The sequence below is a fragment of the Primulina eburnea genome, chromosome 12 (assembly GCF_022965805.1).
Source record: "Primulina eburnea isolate SZY01 chromosome 12, ASM2296580v1, whole genome shotgun sequence".
Lineage (NCBI taxonomy): Eukaryota > Viridiplantae > Streptophyta > Magnoliopsida > Lamiales > Gesneriaceae > Primulina > Primulina eburnea.
In genome coordinates, this window is record NC_133112.1 from 13,761,248 (window position 1) to 13,785,338 (window position 24,091).

Below are 24,091 nucleotides of genomic sequence, written 5' to 3' on the forward strand. Positions count from 1 at the left end.
AACACGCGCATATGCGCGAGGGGTCCAGAAGCCCTCGCGCATATGCGCGAGAAAATGCGCGCATATGCGCGACAGCTCCAGAATCTTTGGCGCATATGCGCGAGATGAAGCGCGCATATGCGCGAGAGGAATTGTGGCAAAATTTTGGGAAGACACGTATGAATTTCATGCAATATATATATATACCTCCATTCCTTTGTAAGTTTGAGAAGAAGGAAACGAAGCAAAGAATTGAGGAAAGAGAGAAAAACAAGTTCGAAGCATAGATTTGTGATTTCTACAAAGTCCGTCTATCTGATTTTAAATCTGACTGCGATATTGAGTTTCTATCAACGTAGGCTACGACTTGACATTGAGTATTGACAGGCTTGGAGTTCGAGACTTCGACAGAATCAGAGTATCAGAAAGAAATGTATAAATTAATGTTGAGTTGGGATTGAACAACTCGAGTGAGGTTTGACTCGAGTCTCTCTAAATCACATACTTTTACTTATTGCATTGATATTTGCAATTGATAAGACTTATGATTGTAGTCTATTGATTTATAGCTACTGTATGATAAGATGGATATTTGTAGCCTATTGATTTATAGCTACTGCATGTAATGACTGCTGATTCGCTAGTCATTGATTGATTTGCTTAGATACTGAATGCATGTATTGATTACTGAATCGTTGAGTCATAGGCTGATTTGCCTAGTCACCGGCTGATTCGTCTGGTTATGGACTGATTCGTCTAAACTTAAGCTGATTCGCTTAATTACAGGCTGAGTTGTCTGATTATTGGCTGATTCGCCTAATTACCATATGATTCGTCGGGTTATTGACTGAGTCGTCAATTCTGCGGCTGATTCGCCCAGACAGTGATATATGAATTATATCGATGCCGTTTAGGAATTGATTCATTCCTATCGACTGAGATTCGATATAATTACCTATATCCAGACATCGGGATCCCTAGGATAGAGTTGAGTCGAGTCTGAGACGACACGTCAGTTGAGTCGATTCTGAGACGACGCGTCGGTTGAGTTGAGTCTGATATGACATGTTGATTTACATTGTTTATGCCATTCATGATTATTGAATGTTTGATATGGATTTATGTTTCTGATTTGAGACATGTTATGAATAATCCTTATATGCTTTCGTATATGCTTTTATATGACTGCATGTTTACATTGTTTATACTGGGATATTCATATCTCACCGGAGTTATCCGGCTGTTGTCTTGTTTTGTATGTGTGCATGACAACAGGTGGGCTGGATCAGGGTCAAGAAGAGGATGAGAGAAGATTAGATAGCGTGGAGATCCGGACTTCGAAGCAACATAGGATTCAGCACTGATATGTAGTTGAACCTAGTTGAATTCTTGTAGATAACACAAGATTTGTATGTTCATGTTTAATATGTAATTTGAGTAAATTACATTACGTTTCCGTTTTGTATTTTAAAAAAAATTTAGACCCTGTTTTATAATTGATTAATTAGTCCCAATGACGATTATGATTATGATTAGCGTTCGGGTCCCCACATGTGTGCATACCTTCATGAAATATTTTGATCTAGTCAAGAGCAAGGATAATCTTTCGATTTTGCACCATTTTAATGCATCATGTATTATGTTACTCACGTTTTTCTGAATTAAGGTGCAAGGGGCTATGGCTTGGGGCTGTTCACGATCTGATGGTGGTGCCACAATGGAATCTTGGAGTGAAAATGGTTTGTCATTGTTGTAGGAGGAAAGATCGAGAGGTTGTGTCTTTGGTTTTGCTCGGTTGGGGCAGTGGCGGGTTTGGGGTGGAACGAGTGGTGTGATGGCTGAACCAGGGCCTGGACCAGACCCAGGTGGGCATGGAAGAAACAAGTGGCCGAAATTTTGATTACAAAAATCAAAATTTTGAAATTTTTGATTACAAAAAGGTTTCGGGTTGAAAATTTCGGCCACATGTTTCTTCCATCGCCGTTTCCTTCCTACGCTCCACCGATTCCGGATTTTGGAAATCTCGAGGCAATATTTTCAACGCACAAAACGCTTGCAATTTCTAGTGCAATCCAAGCGAGAACATAGCTTCTGATCGTAGACCTAATTACACGATAAAGTTCGAATATCCGTTCGTATAGAATTACAAGAATGGCTATGTAGGCTCCGGGAATTTAAATCACGTAATCTGACTACATGCAATCTAGGATTTTAATTTAAATTATGTGTTTAATTATTTTTTTGCATTTCATTCATATTTCGTGCATGATAGGATTTAATTCATGAAATTTTATAAGTTCATGCATTAGGGTTTCTAGGTGCATTTCACGCTCGAACGAGGAACGGATACCGGAGAATTTTCAGGAAAATCATTTTATTACATGATTATTTTTACTAATTAATATTTGATGTTTTAAAGGTATTTTTTAGAAAATGGGATTTATTGGGTATTTTACCCGCATGATTTTTTTTTATCCGGTACGCAAATTTTATCGAATCGGGGGACTTTTTGAGGATTCGGCTAATATTTTCAAAAACTTTCCCACACGTAATATTTTTCGGAGGTGTGTTTGGATTTAATGGGCCCAATTTTAATCTTATTGGGCTTAAAACTCTTTCAATATTTTAATTAAACAATTTAGGGACCATTAGCTATTTGATTACTATTTAATTAACACTAAACCATTCTTTAGCCTAAACCTAATCCTCACTCAGCCGACACACTCCTCTCAGCAGAAATTCTCCTCGGTTTTCAGCGCCTCCCCAAGCTGCAAGCTTCGGCTGTCACTTGTTCTTGCAACAAAGAATTTTCCCGCGCCTCCTACTTCTCGTTCTTGCATTTCTAACATCAAAGGCACGATTTTTACTTCGTTTTGCATCATGCACGTCAATATTACTGATGTGTGTGCATACCTTCATGAAATATTTTGATCTAGTCAAGAGCATGGATAATCTTTCGATTTTGCACCATTTTAATGCATCATGTATTATGTTACTCACGTTTTTCTGAATTGAGGTGCAAGGGGCTATGGCTTGGGGCTGTTCACGATCTGATGGTGGTGCCACAATGGAATCTTGGAGTGAAAATGGTTTGTCATTGTTGTAGGAGGAAAGATCGAGAGGTTGTGTCTTTGGTTTTGCTCGGTTGGGGCAGTGGCGGGTTTGGGGTGGAACGAGTGGTGTGATGGCTGAACCAGGGCCTGGACCAGACCTAGGTTGTAGTAGCCCGAATTCCAAATTGGGTAATTAACGGAGTAATGGTGATTAAGAAGGTTTAAGGTGTAATTTTGGCTATGGTCATGATCGGACGGACCGAAGAGGGTTCGGAAGCACCGAAGAGTTCGGACGATCCGAAGTGTAGTTCGGTGAATCCGATCATAGGTGTCAAGTGTTGATCGACACGTCATTTTTCCATGCATGTTCGGACGGTCCGAAGTGTATGATCGGAGGATCCGATCATGAGCTGTCAAGAGCCAATGGACACGTAGCGTTCGGACGTTCCGAAGTGTTGTTCGGAGGATCCGAACATGGCCTATAAATAGTGCTCGGATTTCTCATTTGTGACTTGCCAATTCATGATTTTGCCTCATAGTTGAGAGGATTTGGAAGGTTTCTAGGGTTAGTTGTTGGTCGAGCGATAGCCAAGAACTGCCAGGAGTAGTAGCGTAGCGGCGCCTGAGTTTCAAGGCAATCGACATCAAAGGGCTGTCGACGGACGAAGGTAAACCCTAAACATTTGGTAGTACTAGGGAGTACTGGCTTTGCTAGTCGAGCATGGTAGTATTGATTGAGTATGCTTTTGATGCGTAGGCTTGTGCTAGACCTGATTAGCGGTGTTGCGTAAGGCTAGGCTTGCTGTGATAGAGGTACGAAAGTACTATCCGAGATATCCTGGTTGAGTATACATTCATATATGTGTTGCATGAGTATTTGCTGCATTGTTATATGTCATATGATGCATGCTATTATGTCACGAGTTATGATGCATATTGCATATCATGTTGAGCCGTATCTCCTTCGAGATAGCCTTTACTGTTGAGCTGTATCTCTTTCGAGATAAGCTATATCTTGGGGCCGCTCAGCCCTGTCTTGTGGACGCATGGACACCGAGAGTACACAGTGGCCGACGGGTCGGGAGGGCTTCGGTGGTCCGGGACATTTTAGGTCCACGTCTGTCTTGTAGTGGATGCAGTGACCCAGAGGTTGGACCGCGCGGCACTATCCACTTGGCGCCTCTAGACTGAGCATTTTGAGATCCTTTGTGATTCCTGTTTCTTGACTACCCTGGTATCATATCATAGCATGTGCATTTCATATAGGTTTGTATACTCATACTTTTGTACTGGGCGTTCTTATCGCTCACGTCCTCGGTTTTGTTTATTTCTTGGACACCCCATTCCCACGGGGCAGGCCTCAGGTTGGATGGCTCAGGAGGAGCAGGAGGAGGACGTTGAGTAGCTGGTTGGTTTAGTTTTCAGTGTTTTCCATTTGATTCGATATGGTTGTACTGGATATTTCATTTTGAGTTAGTCTAGACTTCGATTTCGATTGGGTTGTATAACTATTGTTGTTGGCCATTTTTCCGCTGTTATCTCTGATTATAATTAATTAGGTTAATTGCATGCTTAGTTTTTGATTAGTAGGTGATTCTGGAACGGGTCACTACATTTATGGTATCAGAGCATGCGTATGATTTGGGGATATAGATTCTGTTTTGGGATTTCCGTTGACCATTTTACCATTTTCCCTATTCTATCTTGTAGCGATGGCTGACCATTTTGATGACGGGAGTAGTCAGGGGAGTGTAGGTCGATGGGGTGACCAGGACGATCATAGACGTCATCGTGAGCATCGTCATCGTCGGGATGGTCCTAGGCGTTTCGATATGCATCGTTTCATGCAGATGGGGCCTAAGCCTTTAGTTGGTGGTGAGACTCCCGATGATGCTGAGGACTGGTTAGAGCGCATGGAGAGTTGTTTCCGTGCATTTCAGTGCACCGAGGAGCAGAAGATAGAGACCCTTAGCTTTCTTCTCGAGGGCCGTGCGCGCAGGTGGTGGCGATCGACTTCTGCGCCGATAGTTCAGTCGCAGGGTAGAGCGACTTGGGCCGATTTCCGTGCAGCTTTCATGCAGCTGTACTTTCCTCCAGCCCTTCGCCAGGCCAAGACGATTGAGCTCCTGAACCTTAAGCAGGGGAGTATGTCTGTTGATGAGTATCAGCAGAAATTCTTTGAGTTGTTACCCTTCGCTCCTCATATCAGTGGCAGTTCTGAGGCCAAGTATGATCATTTCCTCCAGGGCCTTAATCAGGAGATCTTTGATCGAGTCACTGTCTGTGATAATCTTACTTCTTATGATGGGTTAGTGAACCGGTGTCGCCAGGCAGAGATCAGTCTCCAGCGTGGTAGGGCTATTCTTTCTTCTTCTAGACCTCCGAGTACTTTGAGGCCTCGATCTCAGTCATTCAAGAAATCTGGTTCATCTTCTTCTGGATCTGGATCTCGATCTAGTGGTGTTTTCCGCTTTGGTAAGAAGAAGGAGTCTTGTGCGCATTGTGGGAAGAACCATCCATCGGAGCAATGCCGAGTAGCCGCAGGAGCTTGTTATCAGTGCGGAGAGATGGGGCATATTAAGAAGAATTGTCCTCAGTTGCGAGGTGGAGCAGGATCCAGTTCTGGATCTCAGACGACTGTTCAGCAGAGGAGGCAGGGTCAGGCAGTGGGTAGTTCGAATCTTCGACCTCGTACCCAAGGTCAGGTTTTTGCGCTGAACCAGGATCAGGCTGCAGATGAGACGGAGAGAGTCATAGCAGGTACTTTTCATTTATGCGGTATTCCTGCTTTTGTTCTTATTGATACAGGAGCCTCTCATTCCTTCATTTCTGCACGATTTGTTAAGCGTCATAGGTTACCCTATGTTTCTCTAGACGTCATTCTTTCTGTTTCTACTCCAATGGGTCATTCGGTGTTAGCGAAGCGTCTAGTGATGGGTTGTCCCTTAGATTTTGAGGGTAACGAGTTGACTGCGAATCTTATGATCCTAGAGATGGAAGATTTTGATTGTATCTTGGGTATAGACTTATTGACTACCTACCGAGCTACTGTGGATTGTTACCAGAAGCTTGTTCAGTTTCGTACGACTGAAAGCTCTAGTTGGTTTTTCTATGGTGAGGGAGCGCGACCTCCGATGCCAGTGGTATCTGCTCTGAAAGCCTGTCGTGCTTTAGAGTCGGGCGGGGAAGGCTACCTCATCTATGCGATTGATTCATCCACAGGTAGTGTTGGTCTAGAGGATATTCCAGTGGTTTGTGAATTTCCTGATGTTTTCCCAGATGAGATTCCTGGTTTTCCTCCGGTTAGAGAGGTGGAATTTGGCATAGATTTAATGCCAGGGACTGCACCGATTTCTCGTGCCCCCTATCGTCTTGCTCCGTCAGAGATGAGAGAGCTGAAGCAGCAATTGCAGGATCTTCTTGATAAGGGTTATATTCGCCCGAGTGTTTCGCCTTGGGGAGCTCCAGTCTTGTTTGTCAAGAAGAAGGATGGATCGATGCGGTTGTGCATTGATTATCGCCAGCTGAATCGGGTGACGATCAAAAACAAGTACCCTTTACCCCGTATTGATGACTTGTTCGATCAGCTTCAGGGTACTTCTGTTTACTCCAAGATCGACTTGCGATCGGGTTATCATCAGATGAGAGTCAGAGATGATGATATTTCCAAGACTGCATTTCGTACTCGTTATGGGCATTACGAGTTTCTAGTTATGCCATTCGGATTGACGAATGCGCCAGCGGTGTTCATGGATCTGATGAACCGAGTCTTCCGAGATTTTCTGGATCAGTTTGTGGTGGTTTTCATTGACGATATCTTGATCTATTCCCACAGTGTGGAAGAGCATGCCCAACACTTGAGGATTGTGTTGCAGATTCTTCGCGAGAAGCAATTGTATGCTAAGCTGAGTAAGTGCGAGTTCTGGATTGATCGTGTGGTATTCCTTGGTCATGTGATTTCCAAGGAAGGAGTTTCTGTGGATCCCAGCAAGATTGAAGCAGTGCTGAATTGGTCACGTCCGACGACGGTGGCTGAGATCCGTAGTTTTCTAGGTCTGGCAGGGTATTATCGTCGCTTCATCGTGAATTTCTCTCAGATAGCCAGACCATTGACGCAACTTACTCGGAGGGATGTTCCATTTGAGTGGTCATCCGAGTGCGAAGATAGTTTCAGAGAGCTTCGTCGACTTCTGACTTCTGCACCTGTTTTGGCGTTACCGTCAGGATCTGATGGTTTCAGTGTTTACACCGATGCCTCCACTCAAGGCTTAGGGTGTGTGTTGACGCAAAACGGTCATGTGATTGCTTATGCTTCCAGACAGCTGAAATCTCACGAGGAGAAGTATCCCACTCATGATCTAGAGTTGGCAGCTATAGTGTTCGCACTGAAGATTTGGCGTCATTATTTGTACGGTGTTCAGTTTGAAATCTTTACTGATCATAAGAGTCTGAAATATCTGTTCACTCAGGCTGAGTTGAACATGAGGCAACGTCGTTGGATGGATTTGCTGAAGGATTATGATTGCGAGATCAAGTACCATCCAGGTTCTGCGAATCTCACAGCTGATGCGCTTAGTCGCAAGGTGAGAGCCTCTGCACTTCAGACTTGTGCTATGACTAGTGCCATCCAGGATAGTTGCTCGTTGGGGTTTAACTTCAAGCATCGGAAAGGTATGGAGAGCATTCGTGTTGCTACCATTTTATCTGAGCCCAATTTGTTCACTCGGATTCGAGAAGCTCAGATGTCTGATCTCAAGACTCAGAGATTAGCTCGGTTAGTTGGTGGTGATAGCAATTTCCATTATCAGTCCAATGGTCTTCTGTGCTTATCTAATCGGGTTGTAGTACCAGAGGATGACACTTTGAGGGACGAGATATTGTCTCAGGCGCATCGAAGCAAGTTAAGTGTTCATCCAGGAAGCAACAAGATGTATAGAGACTTGAGGATGCGGTTTTGGTGGAAAGGGATGAAGCGCAGCGTGTATCAGTTTGTCTCCAAGTGTCTAGTTTGCCAGCAGGTTAAGGCAGAGCACCGTCGACCGGGAGGATTGTTGTTGAACTTACCTATTCCAGAATGGAAGTGGGAGCATATTACGATGGATTTCATTACTCACTTGCCATTATCTTCGAGGAACAGCGATGCTATCTGGGTAGTGGTGGATCGACTCACCAAGTCTGCTCATTTTCTGCCGTATAATCGTGATTTCACTTTCGATCGTATGGCTCGATTGTACATTCAGGAGATTGTACGTTTGCATGGAGTGCCTGTCAGTATTGTTAGTGACAGAGATCCTCGTTTTACCTCACGGTTTTGGGGTAGTTTCCAGTCAGCTTTGGGTACTACACTGAGTCTGAGTACTGCTTATCATCCGGAGACTGACGGTCAATCAGAGAGGACTATCCGTACGCTTGAGGATATGTTGCGAGCCTGTGTTATGGATTTCGGACCCGCTTGGCAGGATCATTTGCCTTTGATTGAGTTCGCGTACAACAACAGCTATCATCGTAGTATTGGTATGGCACCATTTGAGGCGTTGTACGGGCGACGTTGTCGTACTCCATTATTCTGGGATGAAGTCGGGGAACGACAGGTAGAGGGACCGGAGTTAGTCCAGCAGGCTATAGATAAGGTTGCAGTAATCAAGAAGCGGATTAAGACTGCTCAGGATCGACAGGCTAGTTATGCGAACACAAAGCGTCGACCTCTTCATTTTCAGCCAGGTGAGAAGGTGTTTCTCCGAGTTTCGCCTTTTCGCAGGATTTTGAGATTTGGTCTCAAGGGTAAGCTGTCTCCGAGATTTATTGGTCCATTCGAGATACTGGAATGTGTGGGAGATTTAGCTTACAGACTTGCGTTGCCGCCGTACCTATCAAGTATTCATGATGTGTTCCACGTATCCTTGTTGAGACGTTATGTAGCAGATGAGTCGCACATCTTACATCCATCTGAAGTTCAACTTGATACGGATTTGTCTTACGTGGAGCGACCAGTTCAGATTCTAGATCGCAAAGATAAGGTGTTGCGGAATAAGATCATTCCTCTTGTCTTAGTGCAGTGGCAGCGTCGAGGCACTGAAGAAGCCACTTGGGAGTTAGAGAGTCGTATGCGTTCGGAGCATCCAGAGCTCTTTTGAGTTGTGCTTTGTATAAGTTTGTGTTTTCAGTTGTAATCATAGTATCAGTTGTATTCAACAACAATTGAGATGTATTAATGATGTTGTTATTTCGTTTTGTTCATTCTCTAAGCCTGATTTCGAGGACGAAATCTTTTAAGGGGGGGAGAATGTAGTAGCCCGAATTCCAAATTGGGTAATTAACGGAGTAATGGTGATTAAGAAGGTTTAAGGTGTAATTTTGGCTATGGTCATGATCGGACGGACCGAAGAGGGTTCGGAAGCACCGAAGAGTTCGGACGATCCGAAGTGTAGTTCGGTGAATCCGATCATAGGTGTCAAGTGTTGATCGACACGTCATTTTTCCATGCATGTTCGGACTGTCCGAAGTGTATGATCGGAGGATCCGATCATGAGCTGTCAAGAGCCAATGGACACGTAGCGTTCGGACGTTCCGAAGTGTTGTTCGGAGGATCCGAACATGGCCTATAAATAGTGCTCGGATTTCTCATTTGTGACTTGCCAATTCATGATTTTGCCTCATAGTTGAGAGGATTTGGAAGGTTTCTAGGGTTAGTTGTTGGTCGAGCGATAGCCAAGAACTGCCAGGAGTAGTAGCGTAGCGGCGCCTGAGTTTCAAGGCAATCGACATCAAAGGGCTGTCGACGGACGAAGGTAAACCCTAAACCTTTGGTAGTACTAGGGAGTACTGGCTTTGCTAGTCGAGCATGGTAGTATTGATTGAGTATGCTTTTGATGCGTAGGCTTGTGCTAGACCTGATTAGCGGTGTTGCGTAAGGCTAGGCTTGCTGTGATAGAGGTACGAAAGTACTATCCGAGATATCCTGGTTGAGTATACATTCATATATGTGTTGCATGAGTATTTGCTGCATTGTTATATGTCATATGATGCATGCTATTATGTCACGAGTTATGATGCATATTGCATATCATGTTGAGCCGTATCTCCTTCGAGATAGCCTTTACTGTTGAGCTGTATCTCTTTCGAGATAAGCTATATCTTGGGGCCGCTCAGCCCTGTCTTGTGGACGCATGGACACCGAGAGTACACAGTGGCCGACGGGTCGGGAGGGCTTCGGTGGTCCGGGACATTTTAGGTCCACGTCTGTCTTGTAGTGGATGCAGTGACCCAGAGGTTGGACCGCGCGGCACTATCCACTTGGCGCCTCTAGACTGAGCATTTTGAGATCCTTTGTGATTCCTGTTTCTTGACTACCCTGGTATCATATCATAGCATGTGCATTTCATATAGGTTTGTATACTCATACTTTTGTACTGGGCGTTCTTATCGCTCACGTCCTCGGTTTTGTTTATTTCTTGGACACCCCATTCCCACGGGGCAGGCCTCAGGTTGGATGGCTCAGGAGGAGCAGGAGGAGGACGTTGAGTAGCTGGTTGGTTTAGTTTTCAGTGTTTTCCATTTGATTCGATATGGTTGTACTGGATATTTCATTTTGAGTTAGTCTAGACTTCGATTTCGATTGGGTTGTATAACTATTGTTGTTGGCCATTTTTCCGCTGTTATCTCTGATTATAATTAATTAGGTTAATTGCATGCTTAGTTTTTGATTAGTAGGTGATTCTGGAACGGGTCACTACATAGGTGGTCATGGAAGAAACAAGTGGCTGAAATTTTGATTACAAAAAGCAAATTAGATTTACTTAATTATTGATTAAGAATCAATTATTACAAAATTCATGATTGAAACCCATGAAGTCTCGGCCAACAAAAGGTTTCGGGTTGAAAATTTCGGCCACATGTTTCTTCCATCGCCGTTTCCTTCCTACGCTCCACCGACTCCGGATTTTGGAAATCTCGAGGCAATATTTTCAACGCACAAAACGCTTGCAATTTCTAGTGCAATCCAAGCGAGAACATAGCTTCTGATCGTAGACATAATTAGACGATAAAGTTCGAATATCCGTTCGTATAGAATTACAAGAATGGCTATGTAGGCTCCGAGAATTTAAATCACGTAATCTGACTGCATGCAATCTAGGATTTTAATTTAAATTATGTGTTTAATTATTTTTTTGCATTTCATTCATATTTCGTGCATGATAGGATTTAATTCATGAAATTTTATAAGTTCATGCATTAGGGTTTCTAGGTGCATTTCACGCTCGAACGAGGAACGGATACCGGAGAATTTTCAGGAAAATCATTTTATTACATGATTAATTTTTACTAATTGATATTTGATGTTTTAAAGGTATTTTTCAGAAAATGGGATTTATTGGGTATTTTACCTACAGGATTTAATTTTTATCTGGTATGCAAATTTTATTGAATCGGAGGACTTTTTGAGGATTCGGCTGATATTTTCAAAAACTTTCCCACACGTAATATTTTTCGGGAGTGTGTTTGGATTTCATGGGCCCCAATTTTAATCTTATTGGGCTTAGAACTCTTTTAATATTTTAATTAAACAATTTAGGGCCCATTAGCTATTTGATTACTATTTATTAACACTAAACTATTCTTTAACCTAAACATAATCCTCACTCAGCCGAAACACTCCTCTCAACAGCAATTCTCCTCAGTTGTCAGCGCCTCCCCAGCTGCAAGCTTCAGCTGTCAATTGTTCTTGCAACAAAGAATTTCCCGGCGACCTCTCGTTCTTGCACTTCTAACATCAAATGCATGCTTGTTAATTCGTTTTTCATCATGCACATCAAATATTACTGATGTTTGTGCATACCTTCATGAAATCTTTTGATCTAGTCAAGAGCATGGATAATCTTTCGGTTTTGCACCATTTTAATGCATCATGTGTTATGTTACTCACGTTTTTCTGAATTGAGGTGCAAGGGGCTGTGTCTTGTTGTTGTTCAGGGTCTGATGGTGGTGTCACGATGGAGTCTTGGAGTGAAAATGGTTCGGCGTTGTTGTAGGAGGAGAGATCAAGAGGTGGTGTCTTGGTTTTTGCTCGGTTGAGGCTGTGGCGGGTTACGGGTGGAACGAGTGGTGTGATGGCTGAACCAAGGCGTGGACCAGACCCTAGTGGGTTTGGGTCACGGCTCAGGAAGGCCAAGCCACCGCTGTAACCACTAGTAACGCACGCCGCACGCAATCGAGGGAGGAGCTCGGGTAGAGTAGTTTGAGGTTGGCATTCGGGGCTGTCGTGTAGTCATGCATGAGGCTGTAGGCTCGATGCAAAGGGGTCCAGGGGAGTTCTAGGGTGGTCTAGGGATGATCGAGCTATGGTTTGTTCATCGGTGCTAAGCTAGGAGCGAAGTTTGGAAGGGTAGTGCACCTAGGGTTTTCGATTGGGGGCTTGGCCGAGACTTACAGCAGTTTGTGGACACTTTTTCTTGAGTTTTAGTGAGTTGAAAAATGTGTTGTAGGGTCTAGTAGGACGTATTTGAGGCATGGTTTAAGTTTGGGTTAAATTGGATTAAGATTCGAGTCGACTTGGGTTAAAACCAGGACCCCAATCCAAGTTTTTAAACGAATCGGTTATGTTGTAAAATGGGCTCGAGTTTATGTCTGAGAATGCTTATAAATATGTTTTGGGACATTTTAAGAAGATTGGTAAGCTTCCGGTAAATTTTGGAGGTCCAGGTGTAAAACGTTAATTTTATGGTTTCCAGGAGCAAATGGTCATTTCGCACGCGGGGTGAGATTTTGGTGCTGGCAGCGCCCTGAACACAAATTTATGATATTTTAAACGTTTATGCATCACATTTATGATTTTTATGAAATTATGAAAATTACGGTGCATGCTTGGTTTAAAGAAAAATTACGTATATGCATGTTTTAATTTAAGTGATGAATATGATGACACACTTTTGAAGGAAGTTAATTAGTTGTGACTAACACGATGACAAGACGACATGTAAGGCCGGGACTCAGTGGGCGGGTAATGTTGTCGCTGATGATCCTCGCCGTCGGGTACCACGGTTACACGTAGATGGATCCATCGACTGACATGATGATACGTAAGTCACAGCTAATGAACAGAATTCAAATTAAGAAATTTAGTACGTATATGCTGATACGATGATGCATGCTATCATTATTACCAGGTTTTGACATGACACGTTTGCATATGTGATTTTACTGTAGACAAGAAATTTATGTTGATTATGATATTTTTCACGGCTGTGTGCTACGTATACGTACTTGTTAATCCTGGTACAGGTGTGTTGAGTTTTTAGACTCACTAGGCGTGTGTGAATCAGGTGAGCATTTTGATCAGGGGACGGAAGGTGTCGAAGACTGAGTAGGCAGGCGGGATGTGCGGTGACATGAACCGAGGACCATTATTTTTCCGCATATTGATTCTTGTGTTTTGAGAGGAGTTATACATTTTTATACGTTGGTGATATTTCAATTTTTACACGTTTACATTTATGTTGATTTTGGATGAAGTTATTGGCAAATAAATACGCTTACTTTAAACTTTATTTTGTAATTGAGCTTTTAAAAAAATTTATTTTCGTACTTTTAAAATGAGTAGACGTTTCAGGCTATCTCTATTTAAAACTCGGAATAGTTTGGAGTCCAAGGTTTTATATGCACAGGTGTAATCTCTTACCACCCTATGAATGGTTTTAAACACACGAAGCCCAAGCATTGTCTCGATTTTCGAGACAAATAAAATTTTAAACTTCTGCTGCGTTTTGGGTTCGAGAATTCGGTATCACAACAATGTTATTAGAGCCAGGTTATTCTCAATCGTGTGTTCAAAATCGTCTTGAGTTTAATATTCTTACCACATAAGAATTTTCAGGAAACCATGCCCCTCAAATTAATTTTGGAAAATAAGAATCCAAAAAAAAAAAAATTAATGCAGCTGCTTGGATAGTTTCTGTGCATCCTACCCATATTTTAAATAAAATAATATATTTTAGGGTCGAGCAGGGGCAGTGATTGTTCGAGGATTTTGGGTTAATTGCCGATAAGAAATCCCTTAAGTTCAACTCTATTAGATTTGATGGTATGTTTTGTCGCAGTGGGGATATACATTGTAGGTGTAGCCACGCATGCATTGCTAGATTCAAGGGCTATGTATTTGTTTTTATCGAATCTTTCGTGAAGCGGATAAGAATCATACCAGTAGCATTGGATTTAGGGTTCAGAGTAACGATTCCATCCGAGGATCAGATGTTCACATCCCGGATAGTGAGAGGATTGGAGATTAAATTGCAACATAAGGCAATACAGGCAGATCTGATAGTACTACTGTTGCCAGAGTTTGACATCATATGGGGTATGGACTGGCTATCTTCTCACGGTGCAGTCATATACTTTTGACAGAGGTCAGTTTTTATCAGACCGCCCAGTGAAAAGCCATTTGTTTTTGAGGCAGCCATACACGAGTAATTCCCGCACGTCATTTCCTGCTTGTGTACGAGGAAGCTTATCAAGAGAGGCTGCCAGGCATTCCTAGCCAGCATCGTATCAGTGACAGAGCTTGTCATTCAGAAGCTGGAGGACATTGATGTAGTCAGGTAGTTCTCCGGAGTTTTCACTGACAATGTTGCAAGGCATACCACCAGACAGAGAGGTGGACTTTTCGATTGAGCTCATGCCAGGGACAATGCCGATATCAAAGGCACCCTACCGGTTAGCACCTACGGAGATCAAGGAGCTCAAAGATCAAATTCAGGATCTGTTAGATAAGGGTTTCATTCGCCCAAGCTTTTCCCCATGGGACACACCAGTACTATTTATTAAGAAGAAGGATGGCAGCATACGACTGTGCATTGACTACCGAGAGCTGAACAGGGTCACAGTTAAGAATAAGTATCTCTTCCCTACGATCGATGACTTATTTGATCAGCTTCAAGGAGCCTCAGTGTTCTCCAAGATAGACCTCTGATCCAGATATCATCAGCTAAAAGTGACGGAGTCAGATGTGTATAAGACAGCTTTCCAGATACGTTACGGGCACTATGAGTTTTTGGTGATGCCCTTCGGACTGACGAACGCACCAGCGATCTTCATTAGTCTCATGAATCGCGTATTCTAGCCATTTTGGAACAGTTCGTCATAGTTCATTGATGATATTCTGATCTATTTGAAGAGCGGGGAGGAGCACGGTTGTCATCTGAGGACATTATTGCAGACTCTACAGGATAGACGACTGTATGCCAAGTTCAGCAAGTCTGAGTTCTGGCTCGACAGAGTGGCATTCTTGGGCCACATTGTATCTCAAGGCGGCATAGAGGTCGGCCCCAGCAAAGTAGAGGCAGTCAGAGATTGTCCAGTTCCGAAGAGCGTGACAGAGATTCGAAGTTTCTTGGGATTGGCAGGTTACTACAGGAAGTTCATCCAGTGCTTCTCTTCTATTTCGGTGCCTATGACCGCTTTGACAAAGAAGAATGCAAAGTTTATGTGGGGAACAAATTGTCAGGAGAGTTTTGACAAAGTGAAGTAGGCTTCGACCACCGCACTAGTACTAGCTATGCCATCAGGGCAAGGAGAGTTCGTGGTATATACAGATGCATCTAAGCTTGGGTTGGATGCAGTTATGATGCAGCAGGACAGAGTGATAGCCTACGCATCTAGACAGCTGAAGGTTCATGAGAAAAATTATCTGACTCATGACCACGAGCTAGTAGCAGTGGTATTTGCCCTGAAGATCTGGAGCACTATCTGTAAGGAGAAAAGTGCAGGATTTTCACAATCATAAGAGCTTTAAGTACTTCTTCACACAGAAGGAACTTAATATGCGACAGAGGAGGAGGCTTGAGCTGGTTAAGGATTTTGATTGCGACATTAGCTACCATCAGGGTAAGGCTAATGTGGTCGCAGACGCTCTGAACAGGAAGCACATAGTGATTTCTCATATATCAGTGCAGAGACCGCTATAGGCTGAGATTCAGATATTTGACCTTGCAGTTTATGCCCCGGGCGAGGTCCCCGAATCTTGCTACTCTGACAGTACAACCAACTCTGAGAGAAAGAATCCGGATAGGGCAGACTTCTGACGAGCTATTACAGAAGTGGAGTCAGAGGGACGAGGCTAAGGGCTAGAGATTGTACACAGTTGTGGGAGGCATAGTCAGATTTAGGGAAAGCCTAGGGGTTCCTGACAGTGATTCCCTTCGAGCAGATATCTTGAGGCCCACAGCACACCGTATTCTATACATCCAGGGAGTACGAAGATGTATAAGGATCTACAGACTCATGTATTTGTGGCAGGCATGAAGAGGGATATTCTGTGACTCATCTCCAAGTGTTTGACTTGTCAGCAGGTTAAGGCAGAGCATCAGAGACCTGCAGAGAAAATGAGACCACTCTCTATTCCCGAGTGTAAATGGGAGAATATTACTATGGACTTCGTGACAGGGCTTCCGAGGATTACTGGAGGATTTAACGCCATCTGGGTGATTGTTAATCTGCTCACTAAATCAGCTCATTTCTTACCGATCAGGAATACATTGACCATGACTCTGTACGCAGAGCTGTACATCAGAGAGATAGTCAGACTGCATGAGGATTCCAGTGTCCATCTTATCAGCCAGGGATCCGAGGTTCACGTCTGCATTCTAGAAGAGTCTTCACCAAGCGCTAGGTATGAAGTTATTGTTCAGTACGCTTTCCATCCTCAGATAGACGGTCAATCAGAGAGGGTGATTCAGATTCTGGAGGACCTAATCCGAGCTTGCATGATCAACTTTCAGGGCAGCTGGGAGCCAAAGTTACCTCTTGTGAAGTTCACAACAACAACAGTTATCAGGCATCGATAGTTATGGCTCCATACAAGGCACTGTATGGGAGGAAGTGTCGGTCCCCAGTTTATTCGGATGAGGTAGGTGAGCTAGTCGAGTTGGGTTCGGATATTCTCAGACAGACTGTAGAACCCGTAAATCAGTCTACGTTTAAGCCATGCATAATTCTAGATTTTTAAATTTAAATTGACTTCATTGCATAATTATTTTAAATGCATTTATTTGAAGTTAGTTATTCATTATTTCAGTTCAGTAGTTTGATTTTTAGCATTTCTGTTATTTTAGTGAGGCCGGACTGGAGTTGGAGTTTTGAGATAGAATTTAAGATTTGAGAAACATTTCCAGAAGTTAATTTAGCTAGCAAGTAAGTTCTTTTGAGCTAGTAAGGAGGTTTGAGGATTTAATTTAAGTTGCTTGAGGTGATTAAGAAATAAACTCATTTAAGTGGCATAATTACGGGGTTAGCTCATTAAATTAATTAAAGGATTAGTAAGGCTTTTAAGGGTTATTAATGTACTAGATAATCAATTTCTCCCCTACCATTTTATTATGCAATTTCGGCCACCCCTTGCCTAGACAACACCTTGCCAACTCATCCAACTTTGACCCCTTCTTGATAATTAATTAGTAGGATAATCCCTCTCATTTGTTTAATACCATTTAATTAATTAATGAGCTTATCCTAGTCTAAGTTGGCATGGTTGATCGGTCAACACACTCTAGAATCACCCAAGAGATCATTTGATAGCAACAAGAATTCAAAATTTAAATTTAGGGAGACTTGGTCTTGATTTGGCCCTTATATTGTGCACCCCTCCTCACCCTTTTAACCACTATCACCCCCTCCCCATGACCGAGAATCTGAGAGCAATATCAGAGGTAAAATCAGTGTAAAAACCATGAGCATCCTAGCAAGAACAAGAGAGGAAAATCGGGTAGCTAGCAAGAATAGAAATCACTCCACCTCCTCCGCGCCGAGCAATCGTATTTTCGATCCTTTGAAGCGACGCATGCAGATTTTCGATCCTTTCTTGGCAAGCTTCACGTTTTCCTTTGGTTTGTGAGTTTCAGGTATTGGATCGACTCCAGGCTCCCAAGGCGACATCTATACATGTTCTAGCAGGGATTAAGATCACTTTATTCCAATGTTTCAGTCCCCATGCTGGCTTGAATTTCGAATTGACAGCAACACCCCATCGGTGCCATTTTTGAGTCTCAAGTTTCGATTTTCGCTGTCAAGAGAAAGGATCGGATCATGGCTGCCCTAGGGGCCTATAGCCATGATTAGATCACTTCTCTAGCATGTCTAAGATGTGACTAAGTCGCCCTTTTGGTGGCTTGGTCCATGGCTCAACGGTTTTTACGCAAAACATCAAAACAGTCCTCTCCCCTTCTCGCCCCTTCGGTTGGACAGCACTTGTGCTTCGGGTTTGGTTGGTTTGGTGTGGATCTTGGTTGGCCTATGGCCCTTAGCCACGGTTCATACCATGCCCCTAGATGTCTAGATCGTGCCATGGTCAATCAAATGGCCACTGGAACGACACGAGACATCGATCAAAGCAAAACACTATACACGCATACACGCAAGTTCTCGGTTGGATCCTTCGGTTGAGTTATGGTGTGATGCGGATTGTGGCTGGCCTAGGGCCTTTAGCCATGGTTCGAATCATTCCTTGGGACGGATTGGAAAGGCTTTGGTCAGTGGTTCAAGCCCCAATGGCCAAAAGTCTCACAAACGACGCGATGCAAGCAAGGTTGCAGCTGCTGGAAAATTACAGCAAGTTGCTGTGACGGTTCGGAGGCTCGTTCGAGTTCTCGGTCGGCTTTTAGCCTATGGCCTTGGACTGGACAGTGCCCATTGAGTTAGGAAGGTCATGTTTTCGACCGTTCCTGATTCGGATCATTTTGAGGTCGTACGAGAATTTACGGTGCGATGTGCCAAATTGACTCTCGAAAGAGCGTTTCATGTTTTGGCCTCCATTTCACCTAGATTTCGACCCTCATCATTTTAGGAGCATTATTTCAATATTTTTAAGCGTATTTTAATCATGACTATATATCGGTTCAGTGTCGGTTTAGGTTGGTTCGGAGTCATGATTAAATACGAAGTCATTAGGCGTCATAGTCGCATCTTTTGGAACGTAAATTGCATAGTTGGTCAAGTTTAATCCATTGCATATTTTTCATGGTAGTTAGGTTGCAGCGAGCCTGGGGACGATCCAATCCAATCCAGTTGGTAAAATATACAGGAATTTTCATTATGACAGTTAATTAATTTACGTGCATTAAATAGAAAATGATTAATTTTGAGATTTATGCGATATGGCTTGTGGTTCATTCACTATGTGGGAGTATTATTTTATACGGTCGCCACTGACCGCTCAGTTCAGTTTGGTACCACCCTGTCGCCAGTGACCGGCCAGCTCAGTTCAGTTTCAGACTCGCCGGTAGCCAGTTACCGATCAGTTCAGCTTAGTGCAGGGGCGACAGGCGTAGACCATAATCTCAACAGAAAATTTTATCAGTTATTTCAGTACAGGGCTCCAAGGAGCAAACATTTTTACTGTGATTATCAGTTCAGTTATGCACGTATTATAATTGCTCAGTACAGATTATTTTCAGCATGCCTCATGACATGATATTTTATCCCATGCACATTTTACTTCAGTATTTACTCGTTACCTACGATATTTGCATGCTGAGTCTTTAGGCTCACTAGACTTGATTGTTGTAGGTACTGATGAGGCCAGAGCCGAGGGCGGGGACCAGTGAGCCAGCGTGGGTCGGCAGTAGTGGCACCCGAGGACCTCAGTGCACCAGTTGTTATTTTATTCCGCAAACATTTTATCAGTCGTTGGATATTTTTAAATTGTGATTTTTTGCAAACTTTATTTTCTTCCGCTGCGATATTTTAAACATTGAACTGGATTTACCAGTTGATTTTATGAATGAGGCCATTTAAGTTCTTTTAAAAAGAAAATTTTAAATTTTCCGTTAATTTTCATTCGAGGGTTTTCGGGTCCTTACAATTGGTATCAGAGCGGTGGTTCTGTATAGGGTTACACTACTACTGACCACGAGAAGCTCACAAAGCCACGCCTTCGGTCTGTAAGTTTTACAGTTCAGCATTTTATTTAAAGCATGAATTATTTTGACAGCATGCTTCCATGAAATAATTTCGACCAGATTTTTCATTATTTCAGTGTTCATTTAAAATAAATTATGGAATTATACATGTTAGTTACGTATGGGTTATGTTGGAACAGTATGCCCCCTAGACGTCAAGTAGGACGCCCGAGAGGTGGTGGCGAGCACCGTCGCGAGGACAATGACGATCAGAGACAAGAGAGGCAGGCACCTCCTCCTCCTCCACCACCACCTCCTCCTCCTCCTCCTCCTCCTCCTCCACCTCCACCTGACATGAATGCCCAGATGCTAGCTGGGATGACGCAGTTCTTCGCACAGTTTGCGGGGAACAATGCCGTAGCCGTAGCCGCAGCTTCAGCCAGGCCGACAGGGCCCGAGGATGTTTATGAGAGGTTTATGAAGATGCGTCCAAAGGAGTTTTCTGGGACGTCTGACCGCATGATTGCTGAGGGATGGATCAAATCCCTCGAGGTCATCTTCGAGTTTATGGAGCTGGGAGACGCAGACCGAGTCCAATGTGCCACCTATCTGTTCACTGGAGACGCCCGCTTATGGTGGGAAGGAGCGTCGGTAGCCTTGACCTTGGCTACACTTTCATGGACACGCTTCACGGAGGTTTTCTACTCCAATTATTTTGCGGAGGAAGTTCGCACCAGGTTGACCACCGAGTTTATGAGTCTGAGGCAAGGGGATATGACGGTTACGGAGTTCATCCGTAAGTTCGAGAGGGGCTGCCACTTTGTGCCTCTGATAGCGAATGATGTCAGAGCCAAGTTGATGCATTTCCTGGTGGGTTTACGGCCGATCTTGCACCGGGATGTTAGGGTGTCTGACCCTGCTACTTATGAGATTGCTGTCTCCAAGGCCCTAGCCGCAGAGCAGGATCTACGGGATATCGAGAGGGATCGTCAGGGCAAGCGCCCAGTCCAGGTACCACACCGCCCTCCTCCTCATCAGCATCAGCAGCAAAACAAGAGGCCATTTCATGGGCCACCTAGAATCAGAGGCCAGCAGCCGCAGCAGCAGCAGGGGCGCCCAGCCCCCAGTCTGTCCCAGGTGCTCACGCCGCCATCCTGGAGCGTGTATGGCTGGCTCAAGAAAGTGTTTTAAGTGTGGCAGTCCAAAACACGTGTTGCTGCAGTGCCCTCAGAGACATCTGCCTACTCAAGGCAGAGTTTTTGCTCTCCATGCAGCGGAAACAAACCCGGAGACTATGTTGTTGATAGGTACCTTTAAGCTTTAAGTTATTACTGAGTTTCCGTGTTTTTGGGAATCGGGATTGAGAGTTTGAACTTAGAATTGCAATAGGGTTGCATGCTCTACTTAGTATTATTTTCGGGACTTAGTTAGAAGAACTTTGACCTTTGCATGTCTATAAGTTTAGTTCTTGTAGCTATTGGGTTCAACTTAGTGTTCCGATCTTTCAGGGAGAATTTTTATATCTGGTTCCGCTACCAAGGCCTTGATAGATTCAGTGGCCACTCACTCGTTTATTTCGGAGGTCTTTGCAAACTTTCTCAAGATCAAGACCATTGGGCTAGATATAGCCTTCTCAGTATTGTTGCCGTCAGGAGAGGAGATGGCAGCTACCAATGTTATCCGAGATATAGATATGGAGCTGCACGGTAATCTTGTTTATGCGGATCTGATCGTGCTACCGATGCCAGAATTTGACATCATCCTAGGGATGGACTGGCTATTGAGGAACAGAGTGTTGATAGACTTCCAGCGGAGATCTATTCTTGTCCGACCGCCTGGAATGGAGCAGTTCTTATTTGAGCCGGACAGGTACTTTCCTTTACCGCGCATTATTCCATATGTTCAGGCTAGGAAGCTCATGCATAGAGGGTGTCGGGCGTTTCTAGCGACCTTTTTATCTGTCCCCGAGGAACCCAGCCAGTCAGCCTCAGATGTTCCGATTGTCAGAGATTTCTTAGACGTTTTTCCCGAAGACGTCTCTGGTATGCCACCCGAGAGAGAGGTAGAGGTCTCCATTGAGCTTATGCCAGGTACGGCTCCGATATCCAAAGCGCTGTACCGACTAGCACTGACAGAGATGGCAGAGCTTAAGAAGCAGATTCAGGAACTTCTCGACAAGGAGTTCATTCGCCCGAGCTTTTCTCCATGGGGCGCGCCAGTCTTATTTGTGAAGAAGAATGATGGCTCGATGAGGCTTTGCATTGACTATCGGGAGTTGAACAGGGTTACAGTGAAGAATAAATACCCACTTCCGAGGATTGAGGATCTGTTTGACCAGTTACAGGGAGCTTCAATTTTTTCCAAGATTGATCTGCGCTCTGGTTATCACCAGTTGAGGGTGAGAGATGCTGATGTTTCCAAGACTGCTTTCAGGACTCGTTATGGTCACTATGAGTTCCTTGTGATGCCGTTCGGTCTGACGAATGCGCCAGCGATCTTCATGGATCTCATGAATCACGTATTTCAGCCGTACCTCGACCAGTTCGTGATAGTATTCATAGACGACATTCTCGTCTACTCTAAGAATCAGGAGGATCACAGCAGACATCTGACCACAGTGCTGCAGACCTTGCAGAAGCACAAGTTATTCGCAAAGTTTAGTAAGTGCGAATTCTGGTTAGAGAAGGTGGTGTTCTTAGGCCACATTGTTTCTAGCAGTGGCATTGAGGTAGACCCAGCGAAAGTCGCTGCAGTCAGAGATTGGGTTGTGCCGCAGAATGCATCCGAGATCCGCAGTTTTCTGGGGCTAGCGGGATATTACAGGAAGTTCATCCAGGGATTCTCCTCCATTGCCGTTCCACTCACATCATTGACAAAGAAGAATGTGAAGTTTGTGTGGAGCGATGAGTGCCAGAAGAGCTTCGATACTTTGAAGCAAGCTCTTATTTCAGCACCAGTTTTGGCCACACCGTCAGGACCCGGTGAGTTTGTCCTTTATACCGACGCTTCGAAGCTCGGTTTAGGTGCAGTTTTGATGCAACATGGGAAGGTGATAGCATATGCGTCTCGACACCTGAAAACCCACAAGAAGAATTACCCTACCCATGATCTAGAGTTGGCCGCCGTAGTTTTTGCATTGAAGATTTGGAGGCATTATTTGTATGGAGAGAAGTGCCAGATCTTTACCGACTACAAGAGCCTCAAGTATTTCTTTACGCAGAAGGAGCTGAACATGCGTCAGAGGCGTTGGTTGGAGCTTGTGAAAGATTACGACTGTGACATTAGCTACCACCCGGATAAGGCTAATGTAGTTGCAGATGCACTGAGCAGAAAAGTCGCAGTGATGGCTCACTTGACGATTCAGAGACCTCTTCAGACTGAGATGCAGAGGTTTGATCTCGAGATTTATCCTCGAGGTAGAGTTCCCCGTCTATCTACCTTGACCATTCAGTCTTCCCTTCTTGACCGTATTCGCAGTGGTCAGTCAGCAGATGAGCAATTGGCACAGTGGAAGAAGAGAGATGAAGCCAAGGGCAGTGTCTTGTATACAGTCACCGACGGTATTGTCAGATACCGAGACAGGATATGGGTTCCTAGCAGTGATTCTATCCGAGCAGACATCTTATCAGAGGCCCATACTTCCCCGTGCTCCATTCACCCTGGGAATACGAAGATGTACAAAGATCTGCAGCTATTGTATTGGTGGCCGGGTATGAAGAGGGACATCAGACGGTTTGTGTCCTAGTGTCTGACCTGTCAGTTAGTGAAGGCCGAGCATCAGAGACAGCAGGTTTGCTCAAGCCTCTTCCTATTCCTGAGTGGAAGTGGGAGAACGTCACCATGGATTTTGTGACTGGTTTGCCGAGGTCAGCCAGAGGATCAAATGCTATTTGGGTGATTGTAGATCGTCTTACCAAATCAGCGCACTTCTTGCCCATTAAGACGACATTCACCATGATTCAGTACGCAGAGCTTTATATTCGGGAGATAGTCCGACTCCATGGCATTCCAGTTTCTATCGTATCCGACAGAGATCCCAGATTCACTTCCTCATTTTGGAAGAGTTTGCATTCGACTATGGGTACGAAGTTGCTGTTTAGCACAGCCTTTCATCCGCAGACAGATGGGCAGTCGGAGCGAGTTATTCAGATTTTGGAGGATCTTCTTCGTGCTTTC